This window comes from Chelonia mydas, chromosome 20, assembly GCF_015237465.2.
Source record: "Chelonia mydas isolate rCheMyd1 chromosome 20, rCheMyd1.pri.v2, whole genome shotgun sequence".
Taxonomy (NCBI): domain Eukaryota; kingdom Metazoa; phylum Chordata; order Testudines; family Cheloniidae; genus Chelonia; species Chelonia mydas.
The window spans coordinates 16,295,055-16,322,282 of NC_051260.2; the positions used below are offsets into that span (position 1 = coordinate 16,295,055).

Here is a 27,228-nt window from a genome sequence, read left to right on the forward strand (position 1 = left end):
AGAGGGAGGGTAGATGGGTGATGTACGGATCCCAGCCAAGCTCAGGGCATGGTGCTTTCCCCCCACTCCGGAACAGCCAGCTTGGAAGACAACCAGTGCCAGCTGACAGTCCCAGCCGCTGGGAGAAGCGGGGGGGGGGGGGGGGTAGATTTCCCTGATGATGAGGGAAGAGTAAGAGGGAGGGGATCAGAGATAGGGAGGAGAAATTAATCAGCTTGCTTTGCCTTGTCATCAGTTCTGTACTAACAAGAAGGGGTGGGGGGAAAGCACTGCTTTAAATTGGGGGAGGGGGGAGGAAGCCTGTACCCAGCTCCTCTCTCCCCAGTCACTTTGCATGTGGCCACAGAGCCCTCTCTGTCTTGGACTGGACTCCACACAAGGATGTAGTTCTCTCGGCGATCAGTCTGTTAAACCATCTTTCTGCTCTGCCTCTCCCAGGTAAGTCCCATCTTTATTACACCTCTCAATAAAAAGACTGACACCATCTATTCTTTTTTCTCTGGGGAAAAAGGGGAGGGGAGGGAATTTGCTATTTTTCTTTTCCAGCCTACTGTCTGCACAGTATGTGATTTCCTTCCTGATTCCCCTCTATTGAGTTGTTGTCCTTGCTTGGCCGTGTGGTTATTAAGTACATAAAACAATTCATGACAGGAACCCAATTTAAATTATTTATGCTAACCGAAAAAAAAACGGTAATTAAACTACAGCTGCTGAAACCCCTCAGGCTGCTTCTGGTTACACAGAATGAGTTGACTCTGGCAGCCTTTTCCTGCCTTTTTCAAAATCATCAGTGAGAGGGATTGTTCTGAACAAAACAAACCACCACACCGAAGGGTTTTTCTCCTGGGTAGTGAATGAACAGTGTTGCATCTGGGGAAACCCCCCTGCTTTAGGATTCAGAGCATCAGGAGCTGTTTCTTTTCAGCTCCAGCAGAGTCTGGCTGACACCAAGATCAGAGGCCCAAGACGTGGGATGGGGGAAGTCTCTGTGATTGCAATCCCTAATGGGGTCACAGGACACACTCGAAGAGAGACCAGAGCTCTAATCTGCCTCCCTGCATGACCTTGGATAGGTCACTTCCCCATCTGTAAAAGGGAGATGATGACACTGACCGACCTCTCGGAAGGATTGATGTGGGTTTGTCTTATGCTTTGCAAAAGAAAGTCCCTGCTAAATTATTAATATCACTTGTATTGCAGTAGTGCCTAGTGGCCAGAACCAGGGAGCTGCACTCACATTTAAGAACAGGACCATCCCTGGCCCAAAGAGATTACGTGCTGCATGTTAAGGGGCATGCTAGTCTTGCCATAAGGCTGTGATCTGCTCCTGCTATATGTTCATCATAATTGCCTCACTATTAGCTTGGCCTCCGGTTTTCTGTTTGTTTTACCCACCTGTTGTCTCCCATTTTATACCTGGATTGGAAGCTCTTTGGGGCAAGGACCATCTTTTCACTAGATGTATGTACAGCACAACAAGGCCTTCAGCTAGCACACTGAAAATAGAGAGCAGCTGACGCAGTACAAGCGGTGGGTAGGGCCAGCCTCCCTGAGCACATGCACATCAGAGGCCAGAGACCCATACATCGGAGAGCTAGTCCCTCTGTCTGCAAGCACTGCTGCAGCACTGCTCTACTTTAACTCGAGCAGAGCTAGTGTGAATAAGTTTCCTGGAGCAAGGAATCACACACCCCACTCAAAGTGTAGACATACCCTGAGCTTTTAAGGCCAGGAGGGATATTAGATCATCTAGTCTGATCTCCTGTATTTCACAGGGAACAGAATTCCACCCAGTTGCTCCTGCACTGAGCCCAATAACATATGCCACTTGTGGGGCTTTTGAAACCCCCATCCCTGTAGGGGCCCAGTCTTCAGAGCTGCTGACGGCTCACCATTCCTGCTGCAGCTGCTTTGAACACACAAAAATCAGACCCAAGGCATCCAAAAAATGGAAGCGTCCCAAATCGGTGGCCACTTTTCAATAATCTGGCCATGATGCTTTGTTGTATGTGTCTCACGGCATCTCTTTGGAAGGGCCTGGGCTCAGAGCCGGTAGGGGGAGTTCTAATTTTGATGAGATCTCTTACAGAGTGCTGGTTGCTTTGGGGGTGATTTGGGCCGTGCCATTTTAAAACATGTTAACCTTTTGTTTAACCCACGTTAGATACTTCAGAGATCAGGGCCCCTTGTGCAAGGTGCTGTACAATACGTAGAGAGACACAGTAGCTCTACTGAAGAGTTTACAGACTAAATTGGCAAGACAGACCAAGGAGGGAAGTGACTTGCACAGGATCATGCACAGGTGAGTGGTGGAGGCAGTTGAGGCCACATCCAGTACTTTACTCACTAGGCCATGCATAAGTGTTTGACTTAAATGGGAATTAACAAAAATAGAATAATAATAAAAATCACTTCTCTCTCAATGTGTTTCACTTCACGTGTTGTTCTTTGACCTCATAACCCTAGTAGCTCTCCAGTTAGCCATAGGGCTTGGGGTAGAAAAGACCCAAAGTTCTGAGATATAAAACAGGCAGGAAAAAGAAATTAGCAAAAAAAATTGTGGCCTTTTAAACACTTTATAAAGAAACAAAAAAGAGCATTTTTTTAAAAAAATCACCTTTTATCCCATATTTAAATTTCCAATAATTAGAAGATCAGATTTATTTAAAGAGAAATACTCACTAAGGCATATGAATACTGCTGTTGATTTCAATGGCTGCATAAAGTTACTCAGATGCTTAAGTGTTTGCAGGAATAGGAGCGGAAATTCTCTATCAGTCTAGACTCCCTACTACTCTTGCACAATCTTCAGCCCCTCTCAGCTTAGAAATAACAGATTCGTGAATTCATAGCCAGGTTTACAGATTATGTAGGTGTCTGCACCCTAGAACATCCCACAGAAATAATCATTGCAAAGGTAGGTAAGCAATTACATCCAGATGTATGCTGCATCATTATACTGCCAGCAATCTGCCTCCCAGACTTGCGGGGAAGGAGCCAGAGACAGCTGCAAAAAAATAGGAAAGCGATAATAACCATGAGAGACAAGGTGGGTGAGGGAATATCGTTTATTGGACCAATTTCTGTTGGTGAGAGAGACAAGAAGAGCTCTGTGTAGCTCGAAAGTTTGTCTCTCTCACCAACAGAAGTCGATCCAATAAATGATATTACCTCAGCCACCTTGTCTCTCAAATATCCTGGGACCAACACAACTATTTAATCACCCCGAGTCAGAATTTGTCTGGGAGACCCTCAAGGTACACTTGGGGCGTTGCAGAAAGCAGTGTGACTCAGCAGAGGGCGCTCTCCCCTCTGAATCAAAGCTGACCCTGATGCCATGCTATTCTATACCGGTTTCCATGCTCTGCTCCTCACCACAATATCTGAGCGCCAATGCTCCAGTGTGGCACCACGGCACATGAGCTGCAGGGAGAGGTGTGAGTGACTCAGTAGGGGGTACTCCCCCAAAGGAGTCAGTGCTGGCCCAACACCCCAGTGTGGTACTAGGAGGTGCCGTGCTGCCGTGAGTGGTATGAGCGACTCAAGAGGGAGGACTGGAGAATGTGAGGGGCTCTTCAGGTTCCTCCAAGACCCTCCCAGGCTTTTCAGGTCACAGAAATCCAGTAACGTTGTGGTTTATAATTCCAGTAGCTGATGTCTCCCATCCATTCTCTTGGTGTTTCCCCCGTCATCCCTCTCTCTTCCCCTCTTTGCGTCCATGTCTACCTTCTCTAACATCTGCATTTAAAATCCTCCTGCTGCCTCCATTTTGCATCCAACTTGACCTAATTCCATTGGGAGCAGTAAACATCCAAACTGGAGCCTTTCTGAGGGAGATAAAGGGATTCTGTCTTCCAGTGGGTCTGTTTACCATGTGGATTTGATTCTTCTTTGTAGGGGGAGTGTGTCTGGATCTCACTACTGCAGACGAATTGCCTCAGGCAAGTGGGAATGGCATGGCCTTTTGCTGCTCTGCATTTATTTGTACCACTGTAGTCCCCAGAGTGCAGATCAGGGGCCACAGTGCCATACAAACACATCCTGAGCATGGTGGTTGTTCCCATTGATGGTATATAATGAGTTTGGTGGGTCTCAGCCACATCCTAGAGGGTCACGTGTCTTCATCATATAAGCCATTTCCAAACACCCCTTGTTTGGCCAGTTCCAGTCCAGGCCCTTGAGCCCTTCAGTTGGGGGGCAGGAGTGGTGGAAAGAAACTAATCCGAGAGAGAGAGAGAGAGAAGGAGAGACTCTGAAACACACTAGGAGGCATTTTCCACCCAGATCAGCCTGTTGCAGATGCATTCAGCTTGGAGGGAGATCCTGCCCCTTGAGACAGTGGCCTGTGGAAAGGCATCACTGGGGTGGGGGGCAGCAGTGACTCAATCTCAGCCCCAGAAAGATGAGTTACAGCTCCATCTGTTGTTCAGAAATGGATCCCAGCTGCTCAGATCTGGGCTCAGCGTGTATTGGCTGCCACCAGGTAAGGGTTTGAAGCCAAAAGAATCCTGGATTGACTGCAAGCCCCAAATCTCTCTGTCCTTAATATGAATCAATGGTGGCTCACTGCAGGACTGGGCTTTAGAGTCAAGTTTCTTTTCATTGTCTTTACAGTTAATGCCTAAATCTTGTTAAGCATCTCCAGTACACAAGTCTAGCTCAGCACAATTATCTCCATCAGGACCAGCTGCAGAAGTTCCAGTGTTTAGGAGTGTAAAAGGACTCCAGAACTGATTTACATATAAAACATTTAGGTGATACTTTATTACAAATAAAAAATAAAAAAAAAACCTACAAGAAAAGAACATGATTGCAAATTCAAGCACACTCAAGAGTTAGGGAATTCCAGAATTAAGGTTGTTTCAACCCCGGAACAGGGTGCTCTGCCCCTAAAGGGCTGGGGGTCCTGGAGGAAAAAGCTCACCTAATGGCGATCTGCAGAAGGGAGGCCGGTGCCTATGGGAGGCTGTAGTGCAAGGGGGAGAAAGATGCAAGGGGAAAGGACCCTGCGGGAGACACTGGGGCAGGGCAGGGAAAGGCCAGGTTTATATGTGGAATTTATGATGAACGGCTTTATTGTGTTTGAAGAACAAACTCTGCCCTGAACAAAGGACTTGAAACGACTTTGGGCCTGGTGTTAGTCCTTCCTGGGCTGGGTGGACAGGCCAGAAACCCTATGAGACCCCTTGTGCATGTGCATTATGACAGTCTTTACATGATCATGAACCAACAACCACAACAACCTTTAATTCTGGCATTTACTAGCTTTTGAGTTTGCTTTTAATGTGTGGGGGGAGGGGGGTTGATGCAATAACGTATAACCCAGTTGTTTACTCTAGGAGTCCATTCTCCAGTCAAATCATAAATACAGGGGAATGATCATGTGGGAAAGGCGCTGGATTGGGCCTCAGGAGATCAGGATTCAATTCCTAGCCATGTGTGATCTTCGGCAAATCACTTAGGACCAGATCCTCAAAGAAATTTAGGCTCCTAATTTCCATTGATTTCAATGGAAGTTAAGATCCTAAATACCTTTGAGGATCTGGGCCTTAATTTCTGTGTTTCAGTTTCCCACACCAGGAAAATAGGGATAATACTTCCCTACCTGACTGGGTTGTTGCAAGGATAAACTCATGAGTGTCGGTAAGGTGCCTGGACAGCCCAGTGATGAAGGACAGCTAAGTACTGAGTCAGACTTTAGATGCACTGTGATGATGCTCTTTGATAGATGATGCACTCATTCATAGAGTGGGAAGGTTTACTGCATCTCTGAATGACTTCTTATTCTCATCCCTGGTGATTCATACTGGATAAAAGCAGGCAGGAAGAAAGGAGGAGCACTGGGAGAAGGGTGGATAGGAAGTCTAGGGGGATAGAAGAGGGACTGGAGAGGGATAGAGAAAAGGAGGGAAGATGGGGGTGGATCCACATCTTGCACAAAAAGTGGTCTATACACAAGCACTATAAAAAAGCCAGCCTGTTACAGCTGTACATGTGCTGTGTCCCCTCTCTAATGGCTGATCCACATAGTCCCTAACAATCTAATACTGCTACCAGTGAATGGAGTTACTCAAGTGGTAGAGGTCTGTGTGGGGAGTCCTGGGTTCAAATCCCAGTGTTTTACAAATACCAAGAATGAGCGGTAAGGTACAAAGTGCCGCTGGAATGACCAGAATCTGTCTGCAAATAGACTGATAACTGCTCTAAAAAAAAAGTAAATTAAATGTTAGGGCTGGGATGTGTCGGGCTTGTCACTAGTCAGTCGTCTAATGGAGATAGCCAGGCAGAGCAGGAGTGCCAGCACCTGCATGTATCATAGCTCAGATTAGTTTAGGGGAGTTCTTTAGTCAATATGTTTAGACTGGGAAGGACAGATCAATTTAACGTTGTTGAGGTTTGAAGAAAACAAGCTGGATGCTCCCATGTAGCCTGGGCCAGGAAGATGCACTGGGGCTGATGGATGTGCCTGAGATGGAGACTTTTGGGGGCACTGATTCCACAGCTACAGCTAAGATGAAGGTGGCAGCTTCAGGTTAAGGGTGGGGAACCGGCAGTTGCTGGATAACGTGGTGTAAGAACCAAGAGGAGAGGATTCACTTCAAGTTCAACTGAACCCCAAAACTCAGCTGAAATCACCATAAATTGACCCAGGATTGTGCAAGAGTTTGCACACTAGGGGTGTGAACCGCACAGACAGGATACAAAGCTCCTCAGCATGCAGTGGGTGTTTGGAATTGGGGAGTGGGATTACGTCTGTGATAGCAGCAGCAGGGGGAAAGCTTAGAACTGAATCTTGAGGTCCCTCCAACTCCCAGTCAGCTATCTGGGGCTGATTGAATTTGGGGCTTGCCTTTGCTCCCATCTTCGCTGTGGATGTTGCATCAGGGAGTTCATTAAGCAGAGAAGGAGCTGCACAAAAGCAGGAAATTAATCACAACTGATCAGTTGCCCTTTTGTCATTTCTGGCCAATAGGCCCCTATCAGGTGCTGTGTCAATGGGGCAGGGAGCACGGTGGTGACTCAGCACTGTGGAGGGGATGGGGATACATTGAGCCACTGCTGTGGTGCCCCGAACCAGCCAGTTTCTAGAGGTTGCCTTCTGGAGCAGGCCCAGCTCCTTGCCACATGAGACATGAATAACAATTCTCCAAAGCCTTCCATCCAAGTTCAAAGCACTTTACAGACATTAATGGGGGGGAGAGAGATAGCTCAGTGGTTTGAGCATTGCCCTGCTAAACCCAGGGTTGTGAGTTCAATCTTTGAGGGGGCCATTTAGGGATCTGGGGCAAAAATTGGCTTTGAGCAGGGGGTTAGACTAGATGGTCTCCTGAGGTCCCTTCCAACCCTGATATTCTATGATAGTTATGTTTCACAAGTACCCTGGAAGGTGGGTCAGAACCATTATCTCCATTTTACAGATTGGGAAACCCCCTGAGGCACACCGAGGGGAAGTGCCCTGGGCCAAAGAATGAATTGGTGAAGAGCCTGTATTAGAACCCAGGAGTCCTGACCCCCAATACTCTACTGCAGCCAGGGGACCTCATTCTGTCGCACAGAACCTAACTTTCTGTCCCTGCACAAACCACTCGCCCATGCTCCATCTGATTTTAGCAGGTAAGAAGAGGAAGGATGGCACAGAGGTTAGTGCCCCTAGGAGTTGGCAAACTAGGGACTCCAAGGGAAGAGCACCCCCGCTGAGTCACTACTTCCAGCAGCATGCCTGTGCTTTCTTAGTGATTTCACCATCCAAGTACCGGCCCAGCTTAGGACCCACAGGGAGCAAAGCCCTCACAGCAGGGCTGATACATGCCCAGCTCCAGGTGAGCTGGATTTATCAACGTTCCCAGCATGCCAGAGTCACATCTGCTTACATGCTGCATCCTAAATGTGACATGTCTGAGAATAATAAAGGGAGAAATTAAACAGACTAGAAAATAATTAACTACTTTAATTAAATCATCCAGTGAGCATCCCCTAAACAAAGTTACAATGAAAGATAAGCAGGAGGAGATCCCTGTGCTGGTGGCTTTGGTCCAGCTGCATCTACGTGAACCATAAAGGCAGAGTTAAAGCATGCTCCCAGTCAGAGGCCCGGGGCCCCTGCCATAGCTCTGTCTGTAGCCCCTTGGTGTAGAGGCAGGCACTATGCAAGCTTTCATGCACTGCTCAGCCAAGGCACCTCCATCCCATTCATCAGTACCCAGAGCAACATCCAGTCTTAGGGCCCTGCACCTCAAAAGCTGATCTGTGGCAACTCCAGCTAGCCCTGCTCCCACACTCTGCAGCAATCCCATCTCATTGCCTCCACCAGCTCCTTCCCTCTGTTATTCCAGCACTGGGCTCCCCACACGCAGAGCTCTGCTGATGCCCCCCATTCCTCATCCACAGCCCCTTGCTATGTCAGCCACAGGCTCCCCACTCAGACAGCTCCACCCCTCAATCCTGCCCTATTCCATCCCAGAGTCTAGTTTCAAACTAACCTCAGTGTATCACATTCAAAACTTGCATTTTCTCACAGCTCCTCTGTAAAGGCCAAAACTGTGGATTTGATTAAATTGCTTTGAGTTTGGGGTCTGTTTACACACGGAGGGTGCAGGCCCTGAAGGATTCAGATTACTGAGTTTCATACATGTCTGCTCATCACCTATGCCATGAAGTTAACCATGCTCTCAGCAGAGGCTGATAAGCATATTAGGAAGGAAAACTCCACCAGACGATGAATGTTACTGCTAAGGATTCAGCCGAGTTATTACAACTCTTTTTTGTACTGGCTGGGTCAAAACTGAGAAAGGGAACTGGCAATTTCCACCTCCAAACCAGCTCATGGAAGGGAAGTGACAGCTCCTTCAACACGGTTGCACTTTGATGGGGTCTCCATTGCCAGTTTTTCTGCCTGTTTCTTTATGAATAGCTGTGGCACTTTTAGCTCATGCATCTCCTCCAATCTTTAACCCCACAAAGGCAAAAGGTCTGGACTGGGAACTGTCTCAGCTCCCCAAATAACAGAGCAGAACAAAAACTCTGGCTGCAGAAGTCAGGAGCCAATGATTACACTAAAAGAAAAGGAGGACTTGTGGCACCTTAGAGACTAACCAATTTATTTGAGCATAAGCTTTCGTGAGCTACAGCTCACTTCATCGGATGCATACTGTGGAAAGTATAGAAGATCTTTTTATACACACAAAGCATGAAAAAATGGGTGTTTACCACTACAAAAGGTTTTCTCTCCCCTACCCCACTCTCCTGCTGGTAAGAAAACCTTTTGTAGTGGTAAACACCCATTTTTTCATGCTTTGTGTGTATAAAAAGATCTTCTATACTTTCCACAGTATGCATCCGATGAAGTGAGCTGTAGCTCATGAAAGCTTATGCTCAAATAAATTGGTTAGTCTCTAAGGTGCCACAAGTACTCCTTTTCTTTTTGCGAATACAGACTAACACGGCTGTTACTCTGAAACCAATGATTACACTAGAAAGAGTTAGAAGACTTTCCCATCCATAAATTTCCCTGTAATTATAGCTATGTGACTTATGCATATATGTGCTACACCTTAAAGTTTCTGCCATGTTGTGAGGCAGAGCTGACGGCGGATGCTCCAGAGGCGAGACCCACACACTGGACTCTCTCCCTCATGGAGACTTTATTTCTGTTCCGTTGTTTTGCCATTTTCCTTAATCTACAATAAAAGATGCATGGACTGGAATTCTGTGGCTGCCTTTTGGGGATGTATGAACAGCACAGTTATATATGTAAAGTTCTTAGCAATCCTTGGACAGAAGCTTCCAGAGAGGGGTGTTATTACCGCCAGAGGATTTCATTTGTGATATTTATGAGGCAAAGGCCTGTGGGTGATGTGGGAGAATTTCTGGGAGGATGGACAGTGCCTCTGCTCAAAGGGAGAACTGCAGCCACTGGTGAAAAAAGGATTAGAGAGGGGATTACCTGGTGCGGAGCTGATAGAGCTGACAACCAGAGCTAGTTTCAGCTCAGGACTCCTGGCCACAGAGTGAACATTTGAGATGCTGCATAATTTCTCCAGGATTAGCAACCACCTGAGAGGTGGGAGGCGGTGATGGTAGTACCCAAATCGCAGGCTGTTATCCACTGGTGGGCCCAAGACAGCATGGGGGGGTACTGGAACCTGATCGCCTTCAGGAGTCAAAATGGGGCCACTCCACACAACTGCCACTAGCATGCTCCTCATCGGCCACCTCCAGCCCTGGGCGTGTCTCTCGCTGGCTGTGTTCCCTGAAGAGCACAGAATGGTCTGGGAGTGGCCCCCACAGGGTCCAGTCCCAGCCCTTCATCATCAACACATTTCTTGCCTCCAGCCCAGGAACGGGGAGGTGGATTGTTTGAGGCTAGCTAGAAAGGGGTCCCTCCAGGACTGGTCACAGGCACTTTGGCAAGGTGGTGGGCAGACAGCATGGATGCATTTTGGATTGTTCGGAGGTTTGCCCTGCCCAGTTGAGACCTGCTGTGGGATACATGCTCCAGCTCGCTCTATCCATCACCTGGAACCCACATTAAAGAAAAGAGCAGCATGCCCCGCTAGCCGGTGGAAAGCATCTACTGAAGCGTTTGTCCCTTTTATTTATTTTTTTCTGTCTGCCGCTTGCTGTGACTCTCTCTCTCCTTTCTTCCGTTTTGTTTCTAAGCCTTGTCTCCGGAGACCTCTGCTTTTAGCACCCGGCATCCAAGAGCGCTTTGAAGGCTGCACTCCCCGACTATCTTCTCGTCGTGGTACAGGCACCAGCAGCAGCAGCAAGTGGAGCCCTAGCATGCGCTGGGCCTTCTCCTTTCGCTTTCCGCCCCACCTCCTTTGAGTTTTGTGCCTCACGGTTCATTCCATTTGGCCTTCTGTGCAAGGACTTTGGATGGACTCACCCAGTCGGAGATAGGCCAAGTCTACACTTCAAGTGCTGCAGGTATGCTGCTGGAAAGCTGTTGTTCGGACACTTGCTCTAGCACGGAAGGGGTTTTTCCATCACTGTAGTAAATCAACATCCTCGAGAAGTGGCAGCTAAATCAGAATTCTTCTGTCGACCTCGCAGTGTCTGTACCAGGGCTTCGGTTGGCTTTACTGAGTCTCGCAGGGGTGTCAATTTTTCACACCGCTGGAGGATGCGGCTAGGTTGACCTACATTTTAGCTGTAGCTCAAGCCTTAGGCTATGTCTACATTGCAGGCGCTACCACGGCACAGCTACTGCGTTGAAGTGTCATGGTGTAGAAGCTTCCTACAGTGACTGAAGGGTTTTCTCCATCTCCGTAGTTAAACCACCTCTCCGAGAGGCAGTAGCTAGATTGACAGAAGAATCTGACCGGGAAAACAGAGAAGTCTGCTGCTTGCCAGGGGCTAAGATTCGCGATGTGACGGAGAGACTGCTGAGACTCATCAAGCCCTCGGATCACTACCCCCTCCTGCTTCTCCACGTGGGCACCAATGATACTGCCAAGAATGACTTTGAGCGGATCACTGCGGACTATGTGGCTCTGGGAAGAAGGATAAAGGCGTTTGAGGCGCAAGTGGTGTTCTCGTCCATCCTCCCCGTGGAAGGAAAAGGCCGGGGTAGGGACCGTCGAATCGTGGAAGTCAATGAATGGCTACGCAGGTGGTGTCGGAGAGAAGGCTTTGGATTCTTTGACCATGGGATGGTGTTCCATGAAGGAGGAGTGCTGGGCAGAGACGGGCTCCACCTTACGAAGAGAGGGAAGAGCATCTTTGAGAGCAGGCTGGCTAACCTAGTGAGGAGGGCTTTAAACTAGGTTCACCGGGGGAAGGAGACCAAAGCCCTGAGGTAAGTGGGCAAGCAGGATACCGGGAGGAAGCACAGGCAGGAACGTCTGTGAGGGGAGGGCTCCTACCTCATACTGAGAATGAGGGGCGATCAGCAGGTTATCTCAAATGCCTATATACAAATGCACAAAGCCTTGGAAACAAGCAGGGAGAACTGGAGGTCCTGGTGAAGGCAAGGAATTATGACGTGATTGGAATAACAGAGACTTGGTGGGATAACTCACATGACTGGAGTACTGTCATGGATGGTTATAAACTGTTCAGGAAGGACAGGCAGGGCAGAAAAGGTGGGGGAGTAGCACTGTATGTAAGGGAGCAGTATGACTGCTCAGAGCTCCGGTATGAAACTGCAGAAAAACCTGAGTGTCTCTGGATTAAGTTTAGAAGTGTGAGCAACAAGAGTGATGTAGTGGTGGGAGTCTGCTATAGACCACCGGACCAGGGGGATGTGGTGGATGAGGCTTTCTTCCGGCAACTCACAGAAGTTACTAGATCGCACGCCCTGGTTCTCATGGGCGACTTTAATCACCCTGATATCTGCTGGGAGAGCAATACAGCGGTGCACAGACAATCCAGGAAGTTTTTGGAAAATGTAGGGGACAATTTCCTGGTGCAAGTGCTGGAGGAGCCAACTAGGGGGAGAGCTTTTCTTGACCTGCTGCTCACAAACCGGGAAGAATTAGTAGGGGAAGCAAAAGTGGATGGGAATCTGGGAGGCAGTGACCATGAGTTGGTCGAGTTCAGGATCCTGACACAGGGAAGAAAGGGAAGCAGCGGAATACGGACCCTGGACTTCAGGAAAGCAGACTTCCACTCCCTCAGGGAACTGAAGGGTAGGATCCCCTGGGGGAATAACATGAGGGGGAAAGGAGTCCAGGAGAGCTGGCTGTATTTCAAAGAATCCCTATTGAGGTTACAGGGACAAACCATCCCGATGTGTCAAAAGAATAGTAAATATGGCAGGCAACCAGCTTGGCTTAACAGTGAAATCCTTGCGGATCTTAAACATAAAAAAGAAGCTTACAAGATGTGGAAGATTGGACAAATGACCAGGGAAGAGTATAAAAATGTTGCTCGGGCATGCAGGAATGAAACCAGGAGGGCCAAATCGTACCTGGAGCTGCAGCTAGCAAGAGATGTTAAGAGTAACAAGAAGGGTTTCTTCAGGTATGTTGGCAACAAGAAGAAAACCAAGCAAAGTCAGGGCCCCTTACTGAATGAGGGAGGCAACCTAGTGACAGAGGATGTGGAAAAAGCTAATGTACTCAATGCTTTTTTTGCCTCTGTCTTCACGAACAAGGTCAGCTCCCAGACTGCTGCGCTGGGCAACACAGCATGGGAAGTAGGTGGCCAGCCCTCTGTGGAGAAAGAAGTGGTTCGTGACTATTTAGAAAAACTGGACGTGCACAAGTCCATGGGGCCGGATGCGTTGCCTCCGAGAGTGCTAAAGGAGTTGGTGGCTGTGATTGCAGAGCCATTGGCCATTTTCTTTGAAAACTCATGGCGATAGGGGAAGTCCCGGACGACTGGAAAAAGGCTAATGTAGTGCCCATCTTTAAAAAAGGGAAGAAGGAGGATCCTGGGAACTACAGGCCAGTCAGCCTCACCTCAGTCCCCGGAAAAATCATGGAGCAGGTCCTCAAGGAATCAATCCTGAAGCACTTACACGAGAGGAAAGTGATCAGGAACAGTCAGCATGGATTCACCAAGGGAAGGTCATGCCTGACTAATCTAATCGCCTTCTATGATGAGATTACTGGTTCTGTGGATGAAGGGAAAGCAGTGGATGTATTGTTTCTTGACTTTAGCAAAGCTTTTGACACGGTCTCCCACAGTATTCTTGTCAGCAAGTTGAAGAAGTATGGGCTGGATGAATGCACTATAAGGTGGGTAGAAAGTTGGCTAGATTGTCGGGCTCAACGGGTAGTGATCAATGGCTCCATGTCTAGATGGCAGCCGGTATCAAGTGGAGTGCCCCAAGGGTTGGTCCTGGGGCCGGTTTTGTTCAATATCTTCATAAATGATCTGGAGGATGATGTGAATTGCACTCTCAGCAAATTTGCGGATGATACTAAACTAGGAGGAGTGGTAGATATGGTGGCAGGTAGGGATAGGATACAGAGGGACCTAGACAAATTGGAGGATTGGGCCAAAAGAAATCTGATGAGGTTCAACAAGGACAAGTGCAGGGTCCTGCACTTAGGACGGAAGAATCCAATGCATCGCTACAGACTAGGGACCGAATGGCTCGTCAGCAGTTCTGCGGAAAAGGACCTAGGGGTGACAGTGGATGAGAAGCTGGATATGAGTCAACAGTGTGCCCTTGTTGCCAAGAAGGCCAATGGCATTTTGGGATGTATAAATAGGGGCATAGCCAGCAGATCGAGGGACGTGATTGTTCCCCTCTATTCGACATTGGTGAGGCCTCATCTGGAGTACTGTGTCCAGTTTTGGGCCCCACACTACAAGAAGGATGTGGATAAATTGGTGAGAGTCCAGCGGAGGGCAACAAAAATGATTAGGGGACTGGAACACATCAGTTATGAGGAGAGGCTGAGGGAACTGGGGATGTTTAGTCTACGGAAGAGAAGAATGAGGGGGGATTTGATAGCTGCTTTCAACTCCCTGAAAGGGGGTTCCAAAGAGGATGGCTCTAGACTGTTGTCAGTGGTAGCAGATGACAGAACAAGGAGTAATGGTCTCAAGTTGCAGTGGGGGAGATTTAGGTTGGATATTAGGAAAAACTTTTTCACTAAGAGGGTGGTGAAACACTGGAATGCGTTACCTAGGGAGGTGGTGGAATCTCCTTCCTTAGAAGTTTTTAAGGTCAGGCTTGACAAAGCCCTGGCTGGGATGATTTAATTGGGGATTGGTCCTGCTTTGAGCAGGGGGTTGGACTAGATGACCTCCTGAGGTCCCTTCCAACCCTGATATTCTATGATTCTATGATTCTATGAATTCCTTTGACCTACTCACATCAATGTTGGGGATGGCTCAATTACATCGCTCAGGGGGTGAATTTTTCACACTCTGGGCGAGACAGCTAGGTTGATCTAAATTTTAAGTGTAGATGAGGCCCTAGGCTTGGTCTACACTGAAAAATTATATCAGCAGAGGCACATCGATCAGGGGTGTGAAAAATCACACCCCTGACCGACATAGCTATGCAAACAAACCCCCCAGTTTAGACACAGCTATGTCAATGGGGGTAGTTAACTTTGGTCTAAACTACACTCAGAAATTAGGTCAGTATAACTACGTCATGCAGCAGTGTGAAAAATCCACATCCCTGAGCAATGCAGTTAAACCACCCCATGTAGACAGCACTTGATCAACGGGAGAATTCTCCTGTCAACCTAGCTACTGCCTCTCGGGGAGAACCCCACCCGTCAGCATAGGTAGTGTCTTCTACAGCATGGCCTCTCGACAAGCCCTTTGTTTGTGGGGGGGTGTTCTTACATCAACAGGAAAACTCCTTCTGTCGGTATGGGTTGCGTCTGTACAATGGAGCTCTGCTGGCACGGCGGTGTCTGTAGTGTAGACCTACCCTTAGTTCTGTGCTCGGGGAGAGGGAGTTTGGTCCTCAGGCTGCAACATTCTTGACCTCTTCACCATGACTTGCAGCGAGACAGGGCAATCAGTGACTATTGCAATGGTGGTTTTGTGATGTGGATACCTGTCCCTCTAGGAACTAGACGGAGAGCCACCAAACTTGTTTCCCGTTGCGGGAGTGAATGGGTGAACGGATCCATTTCTAAATGCCTGAAGGAGGTGCTCTCCCTGATTGCGTAACTCCAGCATGAGTTTGGGCTGGCAGGTTTTTTAGTATCTGGTAGAGCATATAAGACAGAGTTTTCAAAAGCACCTAAGCGAGTCCTATCAAAAGTCAACGGGACTTGTACTCCTGATTCACAAAGGTGCTCTGGCAAATCCCAGGCTAATGTGAGACTGTCATGGAGAAGGACAGCAATGCTGAAATTAATTGGTCAGTGTGTGCAATTGTAACCCACACACCTTCTGGATGTGGTGTTCTGTCCTGTCTAGTGGCACCGAGACTAGAGAGAGTTACATGAGTCTGCTCTACAGCCTTAGCTAACAGCCAGTTGGCTTTTAGTTCATGCTGTAGAGGCTCATGCACCAAGCTCCAGAGGTCCCTGGTTCGATCCCGTCCGCTGGGGACCGGGGTTTGTCGGCGTTACACAATGCTGGGATGAATTGAGTTGGGCAGCGTGTACACACACATGCACAGAGAGCAATGCTAGTTTGAACTGATCCATGTGTACACGTACACACTTCTGCTTCCCCTGGATGGAATCAGGACTGCTTCACCATATGCCATAAGCCTTATATCACTAACAGAGATTCCTGCTTAGCGCAAGAGACACACTCTTGCTGCAAAAAGCACAGACTGTCTGAGTTCTGTTGCTGCCCTTGCTGTGAACAGCTGAGCTGAGCTGTGCTGTGCTGAGCTGAGCTGTGCTGAGCTGAGCTGAGCTGAGCTGTGCAGAGCTGTGCAGTGAGTGACAACGGTGGAGTGCCGCTGGTTTGCCACCATGCATGCTGGATTTCAGATTCAAACTCAAAATTGAGCTGCTTTCTTTAAAGGGAAAATCAAACCAAAGGGAATATGGTTAAAATTCTGTATTGTTCTCCTTTTCTTGCATGACTCTTGGACATAGGGACAAAGGAGGGTTAAAGAGAGAGAGACACCCACACCCCCCATGAGATCTATTTGTCTTATGCATGATATACAAGCAGGTCTCCCAGATCTGTTGACTTTATAACACATTAAGAGTAATAAATACCCCAGAGACAGGCTGCAAGGAGAACACACACACACCAGCATCTGTCTTCTAAGGCAGATGGGCTGCATGTTTTTTCAGCCACAGAGTGTTCCCAGGAACTGTCGAGGTGTTCCATAATGGATACGGAAGGATCGCGGAGGGTGGGTGGATGGCAAGACAGACATACTGCTTATAAATATCCCCCCATTGGGAGCGTCTCGAAGAGGGTCAGCCTACCTCCAGTGAATGAGAGCAGTGGCGACAGCACCTTGCAATTATAAGGCAGCGCAGAGAATCTTGATGTGTTTTACATGCATCCTCAGAGCCTACCACCCCTCATTAATTAAGCTTCAGTTCCTCTATGAGGTAGATAATATATTAGCTCTGTTTTACAGATGGGGGAAACAAGCACCCAGAGGGGAAGAGCCTTGACTAAGGTCACACAGCAAGCCAGTAGAAGAGCCAGGAATAAAACCCAGGAGTCCTGACTCCCATTTCTCTGTTCTAACCACTAGGCTACATTCCCTCCCAGAGCCAGGAATAGAACCAAGAGTCCTGACGCCCAGTTCTCACCACTAGGCAACACTCCCTCCTGGAGCCAAGACTAGAACCCAGAAGCCCTAGCTCCAAGTGAGAGTGGCAATGCAAAGAAGCAGTGGAGACTAGTAAGATCAGAACATGGGTAGGTGAAATTGACTCACAGAAGTGCCATTGAGAGCCATTCAGGAACATACGACTGAAAGGATTCCTGGGTCATCAGATCCAGTCCCCTCCTTTCTCAGGCTACCCCGCCATATCATCCCGTTCATAAACTTATCACGCTCCATCATCACGCTAGTTCGGTTATTTGCTCTTACTGGGAAGCTGTTCCAGAACATCCTCTGATGTTTAGAAACCACCTTCTAATTTCCAGCCTATACTTATGCATGACCAATTTCTCCCCATTTGTTCTTTTGCCAACATTGTCCTTTAGCTTCAATAGCTCTTCTCCGTCCCTGAGGTGTTCCCCACAATGTATTTGTAGAGAGCAGCAGTAGGTTAAGCTCTTCATGTATCTGATTCCAAATAGGGAGGCACTGGTCCTCCTTCTCCCCAAGGTGCTGCCACTCCAGAGAGAGGAAGAGCGTGGCTTTGTGCTTGTTCCTTATTATAGCAGTCACATTAGAAAGACAGCACCTACGGATATTGCAGCGATTCCCAGCCTTGGGAGCACTGGACTGGAGTCGCCTGCACTGTGACTAACAGGCTTGCGCACTATTGGTCCCTGGAACAGGAACACCCAAGGAGGGGGAACATACACAGCATGTGGGCTGCTGCTCACACAGCTCCTCTCTGGGGGTAGGTGGGTCCTGGGGCTTGGGGGGTGTTACAGAGGCAATTGAGACATGCTCTACAGATCGAGGAAGATATTGTACAAGGAAAGAGACTCACCCAGTCGGAGATAGGCATGATCCTCTCAGCTGTGCCAGCTGGTCTCCTCCATCCAACAGCTCCTCAGCAACCTGTATGGAGCGAGTCAGGGGGCAACAAGCCAATTTCCAGGTGCGTTCCTATTATAAAACTAGGCCCTGTGAGTTTTGCAGGGTAATCTCTCCCTGATGGAGCAAGCTGCCCCTGGGTCTTAGGCAGAGGGAGCCCTCCTTCCCATCCAACACAACCCCGTAGCAGTGAATGCCGCTCGCCTGAGAGTGTTACTGAACCAAGCAGCCCCAGTTGATCCAAGCTCAGGCTTTGCTAACAAGCCCAGTTTACCTTGGTCAGGCTCAGGGAAGTCATGAATGGCCATTCCCCATGGCAGGAGTTACCAGGCAGATGCACATAGCGAGGAGAGCTGGCTATACACCTGCATACACACTAAGCTGTGCTCCAGCAACACCGTCTCATGAAACTCGTGTCATCTTCACTGTCTCTCGACAACTAACAGCCAAGTGTCTATTGTGATCAGGTAACAGGCTCCGGGGATGTCACTTTGGCCTGTTGTGCCATAGATTCATATTCCCGCCCTGTAACAAAAGGAACTGCCTGCCAGCAGGGATAAGGCCAAGGGCTAGGTAAACAATCCCAGGGGTTTTAATGACAAGGAAGTGACAGTGGTCAGTTTCCTCTTCAATGAGCAGTTTCACAGGGGCTAGAAATGGGTTCTGTAACAAGGGCCTAGAGCAGTTCTTAAGATATGTGTTTAGCCACACTCGTAAGCTAAGCAGGGTCAGGCAGTTCTGTCGGTAGACAGGGAGACCTCCAAGAAAAGCCCAGCTGCAGTGAGAAGAGTCTGTGACCAGTACTGGCTCCAGAGTGGTGCTGTGCTGCGGAAAGCAGTGTTAGTGTTTCAGGGGGGGACACTTGTTCTTCTGAATCAACACTGATCCCACAGCACTGGGGGATGATGAGATGTAGAATCAAGGTCCCAGTCAGATTATTCCTTCCAGCACCAGTCCACTAAGATTCTGGGTCCTAGCCCAATTCCTGCTTTGGCGAAAACATTCTGTCCCCCTCCAAATCCTCACTGCAGCTGGGAAGTTTCAGAATAATTTCTGAACTCTTCCCACCCCGCCAGCTATCACTTAGGGCACGAACAAGGCCCCACCATCATTATCTCTATCTTGGGCTGCTCTTTGCGTGTCCTGCATGTTGTTCTGTCCCACATATTTCCCTTGCTAAATCCTGTTCAAGGAAGGAAACCATTTCAGATTGCAGGATTTTGAGGGAATCTCAGCCCCACCTGCCAGAGCTGCACTGACAACAGGCCTGATTTTCAGAGGTGCTGGAACATGCTGCTGCAGGTTGAAGTCAGTGGCAGTTGTGGATGCTCAAGGGATTTGAAAATCAGGCCCAATGCACCTACCAGGGCTGCAGCTCACCGACAGGCAGGAAATTCAGTGCCCTAGTGGACCTTATCTCATAGAATTAGGAGCGGGGGTTGATATTTTTTTTGACACTCAAAAAGTGCCAGGGGGTCTTTAACCGCCACAAGAGATGAGGGCTTCTATTTTGTGTCTCATCTAAAAGACAGCACCTCCAGCAGCACTCTGGCACTGAATTCAGAGCTGACTAGAAGGGGGAGATTCTCCCACACCGCTCCCTGCAGCACAGTGGCCCCTAATCGTGCACTGGGGTAAGTACTGACTCAGAGGAGGAAGTCCCGTCCCCCACACTGAGTCACGAACCATAATTCCTTCAGGACCAAGTGTTCCATAGAGGTCTCTCATCCAGGTAGTGACCCCGCCTGACCCTTCCTATCTTGCAAAATCTGATGAGACCCGTTGGTCAAAATCTAACATCCACAGCAGGCATCAGTGGTGAGCTGCAAGGCTCTCCCTGCAACATGGGTGAACTGAAGAGACCAGGTACTTCACTGCTTGAGTTCCTTGGGGCAGGGTCCATCTTTTTGTTCTGTGTCTGTGCAACACCTAACACACTGGGGTTCTGGTCCATAATTGGGGCTCCTAAATTCTACCATAATACACCTAACAAATAATGTACTGCACCCAGCACAACGAGGACCTGATCCATGACTGGGCTTCCTATGCACGACCATAATACAACAAATAATAATAACCACCGTATCCACAACCTGCGCAGGGCCCTGGTGGCTTTTGAGCCCGAGAGAGAAATCAAACCTAAAACAATCCCATAACGTTCCACGCTTGCTGCTTCCTACAGGTTCCTGGAATAGGAGGCCCTGACTGGAATACAGAACAGGGCTGCACAGAGGGAACTGTGTTGTAAATGGGTTGCGTAGGCAGCGCCAGCCCTTCAACAGTGTACCTGAGAACAGAACACGTGGGTAGGAAGGCTGCCTCCCTGCCCTGCTGGATGGTAAATGTCTGGAAAATGCCAGCTCTGGGATGATTCAGCTTCATTTTGATCCAAATGGATTTTAAGCGGTGGTGGTGGTATGATGTGAGGGAGCTGAGTGTCTGCACTGTGGTCTCTGAACCCCCTGTTTACAGACTGATGGCATAATAGCATTCCTTGCCGTCACTTATTAGGGGAAACTGATATTTTGAGCCACAGCTCACATTCCTCACTACTAACAATCATACCACTACTTAGCATTACACAGAGCGGTTCATTTGCAAAGTGTTTTATTAACTAACTAATCGCTTCTTAGCAGGTAGGTCACTTAGAGAAACTGAGGCACAGAAAGAGGAAGGGACTTATGTCAAGTCACAGAGTTATTGTTTAAGCTGGACTCAGTTCCTGGTTTCCAATCCTGTGCTCAAACCACACCTTTCACCCCTGTTTATGTATCTTATTGCTGCCATAACCCGAGGAGATTATGTTAAAGCACAGGACTTGGAATTGGGGCTCCTGGATTTGATTCCCAGATCTACCACCACCTTGTTGTGAGACCCGTCTCACTGCCTGTCCGTGCCTCAGTGTTCCCATCTGCAAAATAATCATAGCAACACCTAGCTCGTGTACAGTAAGGTAGTGGGGCGAGAATGTGCAGGAATGATGTTCCCACACCTCTGATTTTAACTGGAGGGAAGGGATTAATTAAGCTCTCTCTGGCCATCATGGCAACACTCACAATAGTCTTTAGTCCACATCTCCAGTGAGGTGAGGGGAGAACTGGGGGACCTGTGGAAAACTAGTCATTCTCCAACACTTTAACCTGCAAGCAGAAGCAGCGAGCAATATGAGGAGAAGGTTGGGGAGAGGAGGTGAAGGGGGAGTGGGAGTGGAAGATCCTAAAGGCATCTCCCGTTTAATCATTTAGCAGCCGCCTTATTTACTAGCAAAACCATTTATCGTCTCTGCTGGTGACTTGCCTCCCCAGAGGCTCCCTCTGAAAACTTCCAGTCTGCTCACACATTCCAGGTCTTGGTGTGCCATGGTTTCGAACACACTGCACTGTTTACACTGCTCTTCCCCTTCTTGGCAAGTGGCTGATCTGTCATGTCACTGTCAAAACACATCCAGATCTGAAGAGTGGAGGGCACCCAGGTGGGACTCTCCTTTCTCTCTGTCTCAGTCAGTGCTGAACCCAGTGGCCCAGCAGGTTACTAAAATGAGGGCAGGGAGGGAGATTGCTACAGGAGTGGTGCTGGTGATTCTGCAGAGGGGCTCTGAGTCAGTAATGAATCACTGCCTCAGCATAGTGCCAGCGTAGGTTACGAATGGGACTTAAATATCTTCTTCATGTGTTTCTGCCACATTGACTCTGTATCCAGCCTTTTCCCAGAAAAAAGCAGGAGCCCGCTGCTCAGTGGTGGCTATAATTCAGAGCCCTTAAAGGACTTGGGGCTTTGTCCCCTTTTTCTGCCCTGCAAGAGTCACTGCTCCTCCTTACTCAATGAGGCTAAGGGAGAATTTCCCTGAGGTCCTAGTGGTTTTCCCTCCCCAGCTTGGTCCCCACAAATCCTGGCTCCTTCTCAAGCAGTGGCCCTCTCCCTTCCCTAACACCAGGCACTAGTCACTTTGGATGTGGCTAAATTAGAGTCCTGGCTGCAGCACTAAAGTAGCCAAAAGGGTCTAGTGGAGAGGATCTGCTAGAGAAACACCCCGAACATAGAGCCTAGGAAGGCAGGAGACTCTGTGAAAAGCCTGCCCTGCTCTTGGGAGCTGAAACCCTGGATTCTGGCTGCTATGAACTGGCTAATGTATGAAAGTGGCATTGCTGCCTCACCTGTTGGGTGGAATCAGAACTGCTCAGCTGTGTGTCACAAGCCCTATAGAACTCACAGAGATTCTCCTTTTACCTTGAAGGCTGAAGGGGGAATGCACTGCTCAATGTGTGCTGTGTCTCCCCTCTGTGTCCAATCCACAGAGAACGTGAATCTGTTACAGCTCTCAGCTGTAGAGACTGGCTCTTTAGTTCAAGCAATAAATGCTCATGTTTCAGCTCTGGAGATCAGTGTTTCAAGCCAAAATGGTGCTGTCCCGGAGGAGTTGAGGTCTATGCCTGCTGCTGCAGGACATAGCTATTCTATACAGTCAAGTGACACTCATGAAGTTTCCAGCTTGCCATGGATTTGTCACTCTTGTAGACAGGAGATGCAGAAACTCATTCCAGCTTACTGCATAAGTCAGTGACAGCACCAGGGCTAAATCTTAGGAACTCTTGACCCCTAGTCTTCTGCTAGACCGGCCCATGCTCTCTAAAGAAGAAGGCAGTGTGTCTGAGAACACAGAGAACTGAAGTGGGACTCAGGAGACCTGAGTTCCATTTTCAGACCTGCCACAGTCCATCTGGGTGATGCTGGACAAGTCATATCATCACCCCATGCCTCAGTTTCCCCATCTGTAAAATGAAGATAATGATACTGATGTCCTTTGTAAAGCACGTTGAGAGCTCCTGATGACCACCACCAGCTAATACCTAGCTATTATTAAAGTGATGCAGCTGTCCTTCCCCAGCGGCTGTGTTGGGCCCTGCCATCTGGATCCTGACGCCATAAGCCTCCCCACCACCCTCTTTTCAGGGCATGGCATTCCAAAGGCTCCTTATGTCATATATTAGTGATGCCCACTGCTGCCACACAGCAGAGACAAGAAGAGCTGAGAGCTACTCTCCCAGGGGAGTGGTGCTGGTTCACTTGAAGTGGGCACAGCAGTCCTACATTGAATAGGAAGGCTGGCTGGCCAGGTGCTTGCAGTGATCGCAGTCCATCGTCTCTAATTAACTGAGTGCTGACTGCTGAGACACTGCAGCTTAACTTGATTGCCTGAGGGGAAGGAACATAGGCTGAAGATGTAAGACAAACTTTCCCCCTGTGGCTATTGCTGTAATGAGAAGGGAGACAGGAAAGAGGAGGAGAGAAAGGAACCATGTGCTCAAGGCTCCATTATGAGTTGAATGGCTGGAGTAAAGGGAGGTATATAAATCCCTCTCTGGCTTTCATTCACTTCTACTTTATCACCCTCCTGAGACAGATTGAATCCCATGAAGTTTGAGGTAGTGGTCTCTTTGGCCTGAGTCCATGCACTGCATAGCATGGAACTTTCCATTATGGCTTAAGTTCACACTCAGGAGACCAAGGCTGAACTTACCTCTCCCCACAAGCTGAGTGAAACAAACAGCATCAGCAGTGAAAAGAACGAAATTGAAAAGTTCTTTCACTTTCAACAATCTCAGCTGCTGGGAGTAAAATAAGTTGAACATTTGAGTTAAAAAAGGTGTGTTTTTTTTTTAATGACTGTGTCCCTTTTAAAAGTGTGGTCTCATTTGAATAGAAGGTGTGGTCTCATTTGCATAGCAGCTGGCCCTGCTTCTGATGGGGTCTCTAGGGTACCACGACCTTGTGTACGGTCCCTGACTTTCTAGGACATATGTTGTTTTCTTCCCTCTTCTGTTCCACTGCCATGTAATTTCTTTTTTGCTACATGGTGAATGCTCAGAGGTCACTATGCTCAGAGGTCACAGCAAGCCTCAGCAGGGGAAGGGACATACACAAGCATCACAGAGGTCTAAGGTTTAGAGCAATGAGCTGGGTAGTCAGGACTCCTCAGTTTGCTTTGCAGCTCTGGGAGGGAGTGTTGTCTAGTAGTCAGCAGAGAGCTGGGGTCAAAGATGCCTCCATTCAATTCTAAATGTTCCAGTCGAGAATAAGCAGAGACCCGGGGGGGTGTTTGCCTTCCTCTGCAGCATGATGCATGGGTCACCTGCTGGTTTGAACTAGAGTAAATGGTGAATTCTCTGTAATGTTAAGTTTTTTACATCAAGATTTGAGGACTTCAGTAACAACCAGAGGTTATGGGCCTACTGCAGGAGTGGGTGGGCAAGGTTCTGTGGCCTGGGATGTGCAGGTCAGACTAGATGATCATGATGGTCCCTTCTGGCCTTAAAGTCTATGAGTGTGTCTGTAGCAACTTGCGTTCAGTGATCTCAAAATGCAACAGGGGCAAGCCATTAAATATCACAAACTGTTTCCCTAGCCCCATTTTACAGATATGCTGATTAAGGCAGAGAGACAGGAAGTGACTTGCCCAAAGTAAGTTAGTGGCAGGGCTGAGAATAGAACCCAAGAGTCCTGTGTTCTCTCCTTTTGCACCTACCTAGTTTGACTGACCTGATCTTCCCATTCTAAGATCGCTGAAAGAGAACAGGTGTCTCCATTTTCCTTGCTTTGTGCTGGCAGTTGCAGGTCCTTCTATCTGCCTCTTTGGTCCCTCCTTCCTCACAGTCCAGTCTGGGTTTGGCAAATATGCTAAGGTTTCAAAAATAAAAGAGAAGAAATTTTCATGATTTGTTTGGGAGTTTATCTGAGCAAAGAAAACAGCCAAACTGGGGCTTTGCATCTTTCTCTGACAGTGAATTTCCTCCGAGCTAAATGAGTGCAGCTGAGCTGTGAAAATTCAATGCAGTTTCTTGGGGATCCTTGGGAGCCAAACTGCCAGGGGCAGGGTTTTGCCAAGCCCAGCAAAATCTCCAGTCCTAGCCAAAGGAATTGAGGCTTGTCATGTTACTATTAACAGAGCTTCCTAGGGTAATGGGAGAGAGAGGAAATGCACTCATAAGGAGTGATGCAAAAGGAGGCAGAGGATAACTAAAGGCTGTGGAGGGCAACAGACATAAGCGGGGAAGCAAAGGGGGGTGATAAAGGGGGGAGGGAACAAATGAGGATGGCCAGACCCTAGGGGACAGTAGGTAATGAGGGGAAATCGGAGGGAGGAAATGAGTAAAGGAGGGATCAAATGATGTGAAAGCAAATGAGGCCAGTGACGAATCAGAGAAAGTGTCAGTGAGGGAAGAGTCAGAATCAGTGGCAGGTATATGGGCAAGTAAGACAAGCGAGGGGCACCACAGGAGTAGGAAACCCCTCAGATTTCCCTCGTTCCCTGGATTTGTGCGGTCCCTTTCCCACTGGGTAGAGGCTTTTGGATCTCAGTGCAGCTGGAGGAAAGCCCCCCACTCTGCCAAAAGAAAGCAGTGGTGATGGCTAGTGCTGAGGCCCCACTCCACCAAGATGTTCATGCAGAGGCCTGGACTTCTTTGTCTTTGGGGTGCAGCGTGTGATTAAGGAGGAGTCGTCCCTGCTTTAAGGGGGATTCTCCAGCAATTCCCAGCCCCATTCTCCTCCACTCTAGTGTGTAACACCTCCACCCCACAGGATGACGGAGCTGTGTGTGTGCGGCACAGCCGTTTCCTCTAATTGTTGGTTCACACAAGGACAGCGTGGGAGTGTTGAGGAAAACAGAACGACATGCGGAAAAGAAACCCTCTGGGATATGACTAAAAGAGAGGGGATGTCTGTGTCTGAGAGAGGCAGTTTATGAATGCACGTGTGAGATTCTGTGCTTGCAGCATGTCTGCATGTGCACACGATGGTAATCATGGGGGCATCAGACAAAGTAAGTGTGTGTGCTTCGTGCAACAGGTGTGTGATGTGACAGTGCATGATCTGCAAGTGCACATAAGAAGGGCCAATTTAGGTGGATAGCTGTGACGGGTGTTTGTGTGCAATGATATTTATCTCACCCCCATTGCTGTAGTATCTGAGGCCCTCAGAATCTTTAATGGGTTCGTCCTTATTCCCACCCCTGTGGCAGAGCAGTACCATTATCCCTACTGTATTCAGGGGGAGCGAAGGTACAGAGCGACTCTGACTTGTCTAATGTCCCAGGGAAGTGCCCTAACCACGGGGCTATTCCAGCAGCCTGTGCTGTTAGTGTAAGGGAGGGATGAGAAAGCACATGTGTGTGTATGTGTGTGTGTGTGTGTGTGTGTGCACGCATGAGAGTGAGTGGTTGTGTATCTGACAGTGGGGAGGTGTATGTGTGTGCAGGGAGGTGAGGCAGAATGCATGTGAGAGCTCTGCTGGGTTCACACTGTGTTTCTCTCCTCCTCTGTTGGATTACACAGAGTAGTGATAACTGGAGCAGCTCCAGCTAGCATTCTCAACACCCCTGGGAGCCACCCTTTGCACCCCATTCAAAGTACCATCTGGGGCTAGCTCAGGATTTGGAGCAGCATAAAGTCTGTATGTGTATTTAACCCTTAGGAATCTAGCTAATTCTCAGGGCTGGCACTGGCTAACCACTTGGAGGTGCTGTAGCAGGGAGCAGGGGAGGTTTCTGGGCACTGCTAGATGAGGATGGATAGGGAATTTAGGGCAGGAGCTCCAGGATATCCAGTTCCAGGGCCTCATGGCAGAAAGAGCTGTGAGGAACGGTACATAAGCACAGGCTGTGGATGTGACAGGAGCTTCCAGCTGCTTCAGTCCGACTGTCCCAGCAGAAGGTGCTATAGGGAATGAGGCATGTGCACTGAGTGCAGGGGGCAGACTCCCAGCTGCCCCAGTCCCAGACTGTCCTGGCAGGAGGTGCTATAGAGAAGTGTGTAGAAACTTTGGTTGAAGGATACTGGTCTCCAGTGCATCTGTTTCTCAAAGCCTCTGTTCTGCTGGCGGAAAGAAGAGCTGACAGGCCAGCTGGCATTTAAGGGTTTGGGAGTTTTTGCTAAATGCATGGGATCCTCTTGGGCTGGCTCAGCATAAATGAAACACTCTCCATCAGGTGTTATACAGCCCTTCCCAGCAGTAGAGCTGGCGCTGAGGGAACTCAAGGCGGTGGGCTCATCTTGCCTCTCACAGCAAGCAAGCGGAGAAACCGGTTTTCCTGGCGGCCAGGAACTGTTTCTCACCCTGGACCTGGAGTCAGTACTCCCCGAACCCACCCAAGGCTGCCTCCCGGACCCGCC

At 48.7% G+C, this 27,228-nt stretch overlaps 1 long non-coding RNA gene across 1 annotated transcript; it reads left to right on the forward strand.

Annotated features, from left to right (window-relative positions):
• LOC122463393 lies at positions 1-27,228 on the forward strand. The gene is made up of 3 exons (XR_006286728.1): positions 1-438; positions 2,165-2,302; positions 27,045-27,228. It is a non-coding gene; the product is annotated as an uncharacterized LOC122463393 (long non-coding RNA).